At 45.7% G+C, this 12,072-nt stretch overlaps 5 non-coding genes across 5 annotated transcripts; all 5 read right to left on the bottom strand.

The window, feature by feature from the left end:
- Positions 1–1,439: 1,439 nt before the first annotated feature.
- LOC130343641 (U2 spliceosomal RNA) lies at positions 1,440–1,630 on the bottom strand. The gene has a single exon (XR_008882924.1). It is a non-coding gene; the product is annotated as a U2 spliceosomal RNA (small nuclear RNA).
- Positions 1,631–3,714: 2,084 nt separating this feature from the next.
- On the bottom strand, positions 3,715–3,905 carry LOC130343639 (U2 spliceosomal RNA). Its single transcript, XR_008882923.1, has one exon. It is a non-coding gene; the product is annotated as a U2 spliceosomal RNA (small nuclear RNA).
- Positions 3,906–5,985: 2,080 nt separating this feature from the next.
- Positions 5,986–6,176, bottom strand: LOC130343638 (U2 spliceosomal RNA). Its single transcript, XR_008882922.1, has one exon. It is a non-coding gene; the product is annotated as a U2 spliceosomal RNA (small nuclear RNA).
- A 2,097-nt stretch (positions 6,177–8,273) lies between these two features.
- LOC130343636 (U2 spliceosomal RNA) lies at positions 8,274–8,464 on the bottom strand. Its single transcript, XR_008882920.1, has one exon. It is a non-coding gene; the product is annotated as a U2 spliceosomal RNA (small nuclear RNA).
- Positions 8,465–10,553: 2,089 nt separating this feature from the next.
- LOC130343635 (U2 spliceosomal RNA) lies at positions 10,554–10,744 on the bottom strand. The gene has a single exon (XR_008882919.1). It is a non-coding gene; the product is annotated as a U2 spliceosomal RNA (small nuclear RNA).
- Positions 10,745–12,072: the final 1,328 nt, after the last annotated feature.

Below are 12,072 nucleotides of genomic sequence, written 5' to 3'. Positions count from 1 at the left end.
GATGCAACAATCTCCTGTTGCTTCTATGAAGGCCATAATAGACGACATCACCAAACAGCTCCATAGTCACATACACAGCAAAGGAGAGATGTTGTTTACACCTAGTGATGTCAGTGGTATTGAGTGACATCACAGCACAGTGCTAAGGCTCCTGGGCCTGGACACAGCAGCGGCTGCAATATCTCAACGGAGAATACGTTTATATATATGTGTGTGTGTGCGCGTATATATATATATATATATATATATATATATATATATATATATATTTCTCCGCCGAAATCACTTTTAAACCCATTTCCACCTTTTTTTCCCTTCTCTTCCTCTTACTTTTTTTTCACGTTTTTTTACGTTTTTCTCCTTTTCGCCTCTTTTCTGGGCGTATTATTCTTCTTTTTCTTCTTTTTTTTCGTCTAATGCATACCCCATCAGTGCAGCAATGCTTATTCAATACCGCCAGCAGATGGAGACACTGGGGGATAATTTTCTAAGGATTTATACTGATTTTTCCTGTCTGAATTTGTCGCACAGAAAGTTGCAGGCCAAATATGTGTGACATTTCTGCGACTTTAGCTTCTAGAGCATTTTTACAACATTATACATAGGTGCTGAATACATAAAAAGCGACTGTTCAGCGACAGACAAGTCGCATCGGCTGAAAGTAGGCCAGAATGTCAGTCCATGTTGGAGCAGGTTTAGATACAGTCTAAAGTATAGATCTCAAAGTCTGTGCACAGAATTTAGCAAGGGCCTCGCACCTTCTGATGCATCAGGTAGGTGCACAATAGCATAGCCTAACCCTCTGTACTTTGGTCTATATTGATGCGGGACATAGACAGCCAGCTGATGACCAATCCATTAGTGCAATGGATGGCTGGAAGCATTTGTCTTTGCCTTTGTAATACCACAGAAGCAATGCATGGTCAATGTACAGCAATGACACACCTGTGTGAACAGCCAGGAGACCCCCCCCCCCCCCCCCATGTTATGTTACATAGTTACATAGTTAGTACGGTCGAAAAAAGACATATGTCCATCAAGTTCAACCAGGGAATTAAGGGGTAGGGGTGTGGCGCGATATTGGGGAAGGGATGAGATTTTATATTTCTTCATAAGCATTAATCTTATTTTGTCAATTAGGAACATTCAGCACCCACCCGCTATCAAGGCAGCTGCCTATCATGTCATGCCCTACCTGCACAGGTGTGCTGGCTACTCAAATGATCCAATTAAGGAGGCCATTTAGTCAGCAGCAGCAGAAGTCCTGTGCCTGGACGCTCCAACAGCGGCCAGACACAAGCAGAAGCAGCAGAAGCAGCAGCAGCAGCACCACCTTTTGTTTTTTGGCTGCAGCAGCAAGGCCCACAGGGCTGGCTAGCTGGCTAGCCAGCAAGCAGGTAGCAATGAAAGTAGGAATCTTTCTTTTTAACCCTGTAAGGGGGTGGTGCACTGTACCCGAAGATACTGCCATATCGGGTCAATGCATAGGGCGACGGAAGCAAGCTTCGAAATCGGCCCCCGTTCTCAAAAATCCATTTAATATATGGTCCCCAGATAGGGGACGTATCAGATATTAAACTGATAAGAACAGATACTACACTTGATCTTAGCCAAAAGGCCGAGAAGCGATAACCGTGAAAGGGGCGGGCCCAACAAGGTCCCCTTCATGGGCACTATCACTGCTTGCTGTCAGGGAGGCTGCCAGACAATTTTCCATGCACACTCTGGGCTGGGGGGCAGTCAACCACCAGTACACACAGCAGAACCTAAACCCATACCATTATTGCTAAGCAGCAAGACAGGGGCCCATTGCACTCCCACGGGGCCTTTTTAAATGCAATCCATAACCCGGATTTGCCAGGAACCCTTCTTACTCCTCCTACTTGCATGTGACACTGGGCTTAGGATCTGCATAGGAAACACACACACAAGCACACACCTACCTTTGTTGCCTGCAGATGCCTCCTTGGCTGTCCCCAAACGGTATCAAACCAACACCCACGGGAAGCTGTAAGCATAGAGGACATGCCTGCACCCCATTGGACTTACCTGTGTGGGTTAAATCCGGGTTATTTGACAACCTATGGCGGTGATGGTTCTGCTCAGGCAGAGCAGTGCTGATGCTCCTCATAAAGCTGTCGCTGCTGTGAAGGTTCTAGGTGACATCACAAATCCCTATGGTTACATACACAACAAAGCTGGGTTGTTGTTGTTTACACTCTGCAAGGCCTGTGGAAGTGAGTGACATCATAGCACTGTAGTTCTGAGGGTTCTAGATGGATGCAACAATCTCCTGTTGCTTCTATGAAGGCCGTAATAGACGACATCACCAAACAGCTCCATAGTCACATACACAGCAAAGGAGAGATGTTGTTTACACCTAGTGATGTCAGTGGTATTGAGTGACATCACAGCACAGTGCTAAGGCCTGGGCCTGGACACAGCAGCGGCTGCAATATCTCAACGGAGAATACGTTTATATATATGTGTGTGTGTGCGCGTATATATATATATATATATATATATATATATATATATATATATATTTCTCCGCCGAAATCACTTTTAAACCCATTTCCACCTTTTTTTCCCTTCTCTTCCTCTTACTTTTTTTTCACGTTTTTTTACGTTTTTCTCCTTTTCGCCTCTTTTCTGGGCGTATTATTCTTCTTTTTCTTCTTTTTTTTCGTCTAATGCATACCCCATCAGTGCAGCAATGCTTATTCAATACCGCCAGCAGATGGAGACACTGGGGGATAATTTTCTAAGGATTTATACTGATTTTTCCTGTCTGAATTTGTCGCACAGAAAGTTGCAGGCCAAATATGTGTGACATTTCTGCGACTTTAGCTTCTAGAGCATTTTTACAACATTATACATAGGTGCTGAATACATAAAAAGCGACTGTTCAGCGACAGACAAGTCGCATCGGCTGAAAGTAGGCCAGAATGTCAGTCCATGTTGGAGCAGGTTTAGATACAGTCTAAAGTATAGATCTCAAAGTCTGTGCACAGAATTTAGCAAGGGCCTCGCACCTTCTGATGCATCAGGTAGGTGCACAATAGCATAGCCTAACCCTCTGTACTTTGGTCTATATTGATGCGGGACATAGACAGCCAGCTGATGACCAATCCATTAGTGCAATGGATGGCTGGAAGCATTTGTCTTTGCCTTTGCAATACCACAGAAGCAATGCATGGTCAATGTACAGCAATGACACACCTGTGTGAACAGCCAGGAGACCCCCCCCCCCCCCCATGTTATGTTACATAGTTACATAGTTAGTACGGTCGAAAAAAGACATATGTCCATCAAGTTCAACCAGGGAATTAAGGGGTAGGGGTGTGGCGCGATATTGGGGAAGGGATGAGATTTTATATTTCTTCATAAGCATTAATCTTATTTTGTCAATTAGGAACATTCAGCACCCACCCGCTATCAAGGCAGCTGCCTATCATGTCATGCCCTACCTGCACAGGTGTGCTGGCTACTCAAATGATCCAATTAAGGAGGCCATTTAGTCAGCAGCAGCAGAAGTCCTGTGCCTGGACGCTCCAACAGCGGCCAGACACAAGCAGAAGCAGCAGAAGCAGCAGCAGCAGCACCACCTTTTGTTTTTTGGCTGCAGCAGCAAGGCCCACAGGGCTGGCTAGCTGGCTAGCCAGCAAGCAGGTAGCAATGAAAGTAGGAATCTTTCTTTTTAACCCTGTAAGGGGGTGGTGCACTGTACCCGAAGATACTGCCATATCGGGTCAATGCATAGGGCGACGGAAGCAAGCTTCGAAATCGGCCCCCGTTCTCAAAAATCCATTTAATATATGGTCCCCAGATAGGGGACGTATCAGATATTAAACTGATAAGAACAGATACTACACTTGATCTTAGCCAAAAGGCCGAGAAGCGATAACCGTGAAAGGGGCGGGCCCAACAAGGTCCCCTTCATGGGCACTATCACTGCTTGCTGTCAGGGAGGCTGCCAGACAATTTTCCATGCACACTCTGGGCTGGGGGGCAGTCAACCACCAGTACACACAGCAGAACCTAAACCCATACCATTATTGCTAAGCAGCAAGACAGGGGCCCATTGCACTCCCACGGGGCCTTTTTAAATGCAATCCATAACCCGGATTTGCCAGGAACCCTTCTTACTCCTCCTACTTGCATGTGACACTGGGCTTAGGATCTGCATAGGAAACACACACACAAGCACACACCTACCTTTGTTGCCTGCAGATGCCTCCTTGGCTGTCCCCAAACGGTATCAAACCAACACCCACGGGAAGCTGTAAGCATAGAGGACATGCCTGCACCCCATTGGACTTACCTGTGTGGGTTAAATCCGGGTTATTTGACAACCTATGGCGGTGATGGTTCTGCTCAGGCAGAGCAGTGCTGATGCTCCTCATAAAGCTGTCGCTGCTGTGAAGGTTCTAGGTGACATCACAAATCCCTATGGTTACATACACAACAAAGCTGGGTTGTTGTTGTTTACACTCTGCAAGGCCTGTGGAAGTGAGTGACATCATAGCACTGTAGTTCTGAGGGTTCTAGATGGATGCAACAATCTCCTGTTGCTTCTATGAAGGCCATAATAGACGACATCACCAAACAGCTCCATAGTCACATACACAGCAAAGGAGAGATGTTGTTTACACCTAGTGATGTCAGTGGTATTGAGTGACATCACAGCACAGTGCTAAGGCTCCTGGGCCTGGACACAGCAGCGGCTGCAATATCTCAACGGAGAATACGTTTATATATATGTGTGTGTGTGCGCGTATATATATATATATATATATATATATATATATATATTCTCCGCCGAAATCACTTTTAAACCCATTTCCACCTTTTTTTCCCTTCTCTTCCTCTTACTTTTTTTTCACGTTTTTTTACGTTTTTCTCCTTTTCGCCTCTTTTCTGGGCGTATTATTCTTCTTTTTCTTCTTTTTTTTCGTCTAATGCATACCCCATCAGTGCAGCAATGCTTATTCAATACCGCCAGCAGATGGAGACACTGGGGGATAATTTTCTAAGGATTTATACTGATTTTTCCTGTCTGAATTTGTCGCACAGAAAGTTGCAGGCCAAATATGTGTGACATTTCTGCGACTTTAGCTTCTAGAGCATTTTTACAACATTATACATAGGTGCTGAATACATAAAAAGCGACTGTTCAGCGACAGACAAGTCGCATCGGCTGAAAGTAGGCCAGAATGTCAGTCCATGTTGGAGCAGGTTTAGATACAGTCTAAAGTATAGATCTCAAAGTCTGTGCACAGAATTTAGCAAGGGCCTCGCACCTTCTGATGCATCAGGTAGGTGCACAATAGCATAGCCTAACCCTCTGTACTTTGGTCTATATTGATGCGGGACATAGACAGCCAGCTGATGACCAATCCATTAGTGCAATGGATGGCTGGAAGCATTTGTCTTTGCCTTTGCAATACCACAGAAGCAATGCATGGTCAATGTACAGCAATGACACACCTGTGTGAACAGCCAGGAGACCCCCCCCCCCCCCCCCCATGTTATGTTACATAGTTACATAGTTAGTACGGTCGAAAAAAGACATATGTCCATCAAGTTCAACCAGGGAATTAAGGGGTAGGGGTGTGGCGCGATATTGGGGAAGGGATGAGATTTTATATTTCTTCATAAGCATTAATCTTATTTTGTCAATTAGGAACATTCAGCACCCACCCGCTATCAAGGCAGCTGCCTATCATGTCATGCCCTACCTGCACAGGTGTGCTGGCTACTCAAATGATCCAATTAAGGAGGCCATTTAGTCAGCAGCAGCAGAAGTCCTGTGCCTGGACGCTCCAACAGCGGCCAGACACAAGCAGAAGCAGCAGAAGCAGCAGCAGCAGCACCACCTTTTGTTTTTTGGCTGCAGCAGCAAGGCCCACAGGGCTGGCTAGCTGGCTAGCCAGCAAGCAGGTAGCAATGAAAGTAGGAATCTTTCTTTTTAACCCTGTAAGGGGGTGGTGCACTGTACCCGAAGATACTGCCATATCGGGTCAATGCATAGGGCGACGGAAGCAAGCTTCGAAATCGGCCCCCGTTCTCAAAAATCCATTTAATATATGGTCCCCAGATAGGGGACGTATCAGATATTAAACTGATAAGAACAGATACTACACTTGATCTTAGCCAAAAGGCCGAGAAGCGATAACCGTGAAAGGGGCGGGCCCAACAAGGTCCCCTTCATGGGCACTATCACTGCTTGCTGTCAGGGAGGCTGCCAGACAATTTTCCATGCACACTCTGGGCTGGGGGGCAGTCAACCACCAGTACACACAGCAGAACCTAAACCCATACCATTATTGCTAAGCAGCAAGACAGGGGCCCATTGCACTCCCACGGGGCCTTTTTAAATGCAATCCATAACCCGGATTTGCCAGGAACCCTTCTTACTCCTCCTACTTGCATGTGACACTGGGCTTAGGATCTGCATAGGAAACACACACACAAGCACACACCTACCTTTGTTGCCTGCAGATGCCTCCTTGGCTGTCCCCAAACGGTATCAAACCAACACCCACGGGAAGCTGTAAGCATAGAGGACATGCCTGCACCCCATTGGACTTACCTGTGTGGGTTAAATCCGGGTTATTTGACAACCTATGGCGGTGATGGTTCTGCTAAGGCAGAGCAGTGCTGATGCTCCTCATAAAGCTGTCGCTGCTGTGAAGGTTCTAGGTGACATCACAAATCCCTATGGTTACATACACAACAAAGCTGGGTTGTTGTTGTTTACACTCTGCAAGGCCTGTGGAAGTGAGTGACATCATAGCACTGTAGTTCTGAGGGTTCTAGATGGATGCAACAATCTCCTGTTGCTTCTATGAAGGCCATAATAGACGACATCACCAAACAGCTCCATAGTCACATACACAGCAAAGGAGAGATGTTGTTTACACCTAGTGATGTCAGTGGTATTGAGTGACATCACAGCACAGTGCTAAGGCTCCTGGGCCTGGACACAGCAGCGGCTGCAATATCTCAACGGAGAATACGTTTATATATATGTGTGTGTGTGCGCGTATATATATATATATATATATATATATATATATATATATATATATATATATATATTTCTCCGCCGAAATCACTTTTAAACCCATTTCCACCTTTTTTTCCCTTCTCTTCCTCTTACTTTTTTTTCACGTTTTTTTACGTTTTTCTCCTTTTCGCCTCTTTTCTGGGCGTATTATTCTTCTTTTTCTTCTTTTTTTTCGTCTAATGCATACCCCATCAGTGCAGCAATGCTTATTCAATACCGCCAGCAGATGGAGACACTGGGGGATAATTTTCTAAGGATTTATACTGATTTTTCCTGTCTGAATTTGTCGCACAGAAAGTTGCAGGCCAAATATGTGTGACATTTCTGCGACTTTAGCTTCTAGAGCATTTTTACAACATTATACATAGGTGCTGAATACATAAAAAGCGACTGTTCAGCGACAGACAAGTCGCATCGGCTGAAAGTAGGCCAGAATGTCAGTCCATGTTGGAGCAGGTTTAGATACAGTCTAAAGTATAGATCTCAAAGTCTGTGCACAGAATTTAGCAAGGGCCTCGCACCTTCTGATGCATCAGGTAGGTGCACAATAGCATAGCCTAACCCTCTGTACTTTGGTCTATATTGATGCGGGACATAGACAGCCAGCTGATGACCAATCCATTAGTGCAATGGATGGCTGGAAGCATTTGTCTTTGCCTTTGCAATACCACAGAAGCAATGCATGGTCAATGTACAGCAATGACACACCTGTGTGAACAGCCAGGAGACCCCCCCCCCCCCCCCATGTTATGTTACATAGTTACATAGTTAGTACGGTCGAAAAAAGACATATGTCCATCAAGTTCAACCAGGGAATTAAGGGGTAGGGGTGTGGCGCGATATTGGGGAAGGGATGAGATTTTATATTTCTTCATAAGCATTAATCTTATTTTGTCAATTAGGAACATTCAGCACCCACCCGCTATCAAGGCAGCTGCCTATCATGTCATGCCCTACCTGCACAGGTGTGCTGGCTACTCAAATGATCCAATTAAGGAGGCCATTTAGTCAGCAGCAGCAGAAGTCCTGTGCCTGGACGCTCCAACAGCGGCCAGACACAAGCAGAAGCAGCAGAAGCAGCAGCAGCAGCACCACCTTTTGTTTTTTGGCTGCAGCAGCAAGGCCCACAGGGCTGGCTAGCTGGCTAGCCAGCAAGCAGGTAGCAATGAAAGTAGGAATCTTTCTTTTTAACCCTGTAAGGGGGTGGTGCACTGTACCCGAAGATACTGCCATATCGGGTCAATGCATAGGGCGACGGAAGCAAGCTTCGAAATCGGCCCCCGTTCTCAAAAATCCATTTAATATATGGTCCCCAGATAGGGGACGTATCAGATATTAAACTGATAAGAACAGATACTACACTTGATCTTAGCCAAAAGGCCGAGAAGCGATAACCGTGAAAGGGGCGGGCCCAACAAGGTCCCCTTCATGGGCACTATCACTGCTTGCTGTCAGGGAGGCTGCCAGACAATTTTCCATGCACACTCTGGGCTGGGGGGCAGTCAACCACCAGTACACACAGCAGAACCTAAACCCATACCATTATTGCTAAGCAGCAAGACAGGGGCCCATTGCACTCCCACGGGGCCTTTTTAAATGCAATCCATAACCCGGATTTGCCAGGAACCCTTCTTACTCCTCCTACTTGCATGTGACACTGGGCTTAGGATCTGCATAGGAAACACACACACAAGCACACACCTACCTTTGTTGCCTGCAGATGCCTCCTTGGCTGTCCCCAAACGGTATCAAACCAACACCCACGGGAAGCTGTAAGCATAGAGGACATGCCTGCACCCCATTGGACTTACCTGTGTGGGTTAAATCCGGGTTATTTGACAACCTATGGCGGTGATGGTTCTGCTCAGGCAGAGCAGTGCTGATGCTCCTCATAAAGCTGTCGCTGCTGTGAAGGTTCTAGGTGACATCACAAATCCCTATGGTTACATACACAACAAAGCTGGGTTGTTGTTGTTTACACTCTGCAAGGCCTGTGGAAGTGAGTGACATCATAGCACTGTAGTTCTGAGGGTTCTAGATGGATGCAACAATCTCCTGTTGCTTCTATGAAGGCCATAATAGACGACATCACCAAACAGCTCCATAGTCACATACACAGCAAAGGAGAGATGTTGTTTACACCTAGTGATGTCAGTGGTATTGAGTGACATCACAGCACAGTGCTAAGGCTCCTGGGCCTGGACACAGCAGCGGCTGCAATATCTCAACGGAGAATACGTTTATATATATGTGTGTGTGTGCGCGTATATATATATATATATATATATATATATATATATATATATATATTTCTCCGCCGAAATCACTTTTAAACCCATTTCCACCTTTTTTTCCCTTCTCTTCCTCTTACTTTTTTTTCACGTTTTTTTACGTTTTTCTCCTTTTCGCCTCTTTTCTGGGCGTATTATTCTTCTTTTTCTTCTTTTTTTTCGTCTAATGCATACCCCATCAGTGCAGCAATGCTTATTCAATACCGCCAGCAGATGGAGACACTGGGGGATAATTTTCTAAGGATTTATACTGATTTTTCCTGTCTGAATTTGTCGCACAGAAAGTTGCAGGCCAAATATGTGTGACATTTCTGCGACTTTAGCTTCTAGAGCATTTTTACAACATTATACATAGGTGCTGAATACATAAAAAGCGACTGTTCAGCGACAGACAAGTCGCATCGGCTGAAAGTAGGCCAGAATGTCAGTCCATGTTGGAGCAGGTTTAGATACAGTCTAAAGTATAGATCTCAAAGTCTGTGCACAGAATTTAGCAAGGGCCTCGCACCTTCTGATGCATCAGGTAGGTGCACAATAGCATAGCCTAACCCTCTGTACTTTGGTCTATATTGATGCGGGACATAGACAGCCAGCTGATGACCAATCCATTAGTGCAATGGATGGCTGGAAGCATTTGTCTTTGCCTTTGCAATACCACAGAAGCAATGCATGGTCAATGTACAGCAATGACACACCTGTGTGAACAGCCAGGAGACCCCCCCCCCCCCCCCCCATGTTATGTTACATAGTTACATAGTTAGTACGGTCGAAAAAAGACATATGTCCATCAAGTTCAACCAGGGAATTAAGGGGTAGGGGTGTGGCGCGATATTGGGGAAGGGATGAGATTTTATATTTCTTCATAAGCATTAATCTTATTTTGTCAATTAGGAACATTCAGCACCCACCCGCTATCAAGGCAGCTGCCTATCATGTCATGCCCTACCTGCACAGGTGTGCTGGCTACTCAAATGATCCAATTAAGGAGGCCATTTAGTCAGCAGCAGCAGAAGTCCTGTGCCTGGACGCTCCAACAGCGGCCAGACACAAGCAGAAGCAGCAGAAGCAGCAGCAGCAGCACCACCTTTTGTTTTTTGGCTGCAGCAGCAAGGCCCACAGGGCTGGCTAGCTGGCTAGCCAGCAAGCAGGTAGCAATGAAAGTAGGAATCTTTCTTTTTAACCCTGTAAGGGGGTGGTGCACTGTACCCGAAGATACTGCCATATCGGGTCAATGCATAGGGCGACGGAAGCAAGCTTCGAAATCGGCCCCCGTTCTCAAAAATCCATTTAATATATGGTCCCCAGATAGGGGACGTATCAGATATTAAACTGATAAGAACAGATACTACACTTGATCTTAGCCAAAAGGCCGAGAAGCGATAACCGTGAAAGGGGCGGGCCCAACAAGGTCCCCTTCATGGGCACTATCACTGCTTGCTGTCAGGGAGGCTGCCAGACAATTTTCCATGCACACTCTGGGCTGGGGGGCAGTCAACCACCAGTACACACAGCAGAACCTAAACCCATACCATTATTGCTAAGCAGCAAGACAGGGGCCCATTGCACTCCCACGGGGCCTTTTTAAATGCAATCCATAACCCGGATTTGCCAGGAACCCTTCTTACTCCTCCTACTTGCATGTGACACTGGGCTTAGGATCTGCATAGGAAACACACACACAAGCACACACCTACCTTTGTTGCCTGCAGATGCCTCCTTGGCTGTCCCCAAACGGTATCAAACCAACACCCACGGGAAGCTGTAAGCATAGAGGACATGCCTGCACCCCATTGGACTTACCTGTGTGGGTTAAATCCGGGTTATTTGACAACCTATGGCGGTGATGGTTCTGCTCAGGCAGAGCAGTGCTGATGCTCCTCATAAAGCTGTCGCTGCTGTGAAGGTTCTAGGTGACATCACAAATCCCTATGGTTACATACACAACAAAGCTGGGTTGTTGTTGTTTACACTCTGCAAGGCCTGTGGAAGTGAGTGACATCATAGCACTGTAGTTCTGAGGGTTCTAGATGGATGCAACAATCTCCTGTTGCTTCTATGAAGGCCATAATAGACGACATCACCAAACAGCTCCATAGTCACATACACAGCAAAGGAGAGATGTTGTTTACACCTAGTGATGTCAGTGGTATTGAGTGACATCACAGCACAGTGCTAAGGCTCCTGGGCCTGGACACAGCAGCGGCTGCAATATCTCAACGGAGAATACGTTTATATATATGTGTGTGTGTGCGCGTATATATATATATATATATATATATATATATATATATATATATTTCTCCGCCGAAATCACTTTTAAACCCATTTCCACCTTTTTTTCCCTTCTCTTCCTCTTACTTTTTTTTCACGTTTTTTTACGTTTTTCTCCTTTTCGCCTCTTTTCTGGGCGTATTATTCTTCTTTTTCTTCTTTTTTTTCGTCTAATGCATACCCCATCAGTGCAGCAATGCTTATTCAATACCGCCAGCAGATGGAGACACTGGGGGATAATTTTCTAAGGATTTATACTGATTTTTCCTGTCTGAATTTGTCGCACAGAAAGTTGCAGGCCAAATATGTGTGACATTTCTGCGACTTTAGCTTCTAGAGCATTTTTACAACATTATACATAGGTGCTGAATACATAAAAAGCGACTGTTCAGCGACAGACAAGTCGCATCGGCTGAAAGTAGGCCAGAATGTCAGTCC

This window comes from Hyla sarda, unplaced genomic scaffold (assembly GCF_029499605.1).
Source record: "Hyla sarda isolate aHylSar1 unplaced genomic scaffold, aHylSar1.hap1 scaffold_688, whole genome shotgun sequence".
Classification (NCBI taxonomy): domain Eukaryota; kingdom Metazoa; phylum Chordata; class Amphibia; order Anura; family Hylidae; genus Hyla; species Hyla sarda.
This window is presented reverse-complemented; position numbering and strand designations above follow the sequence as displayed.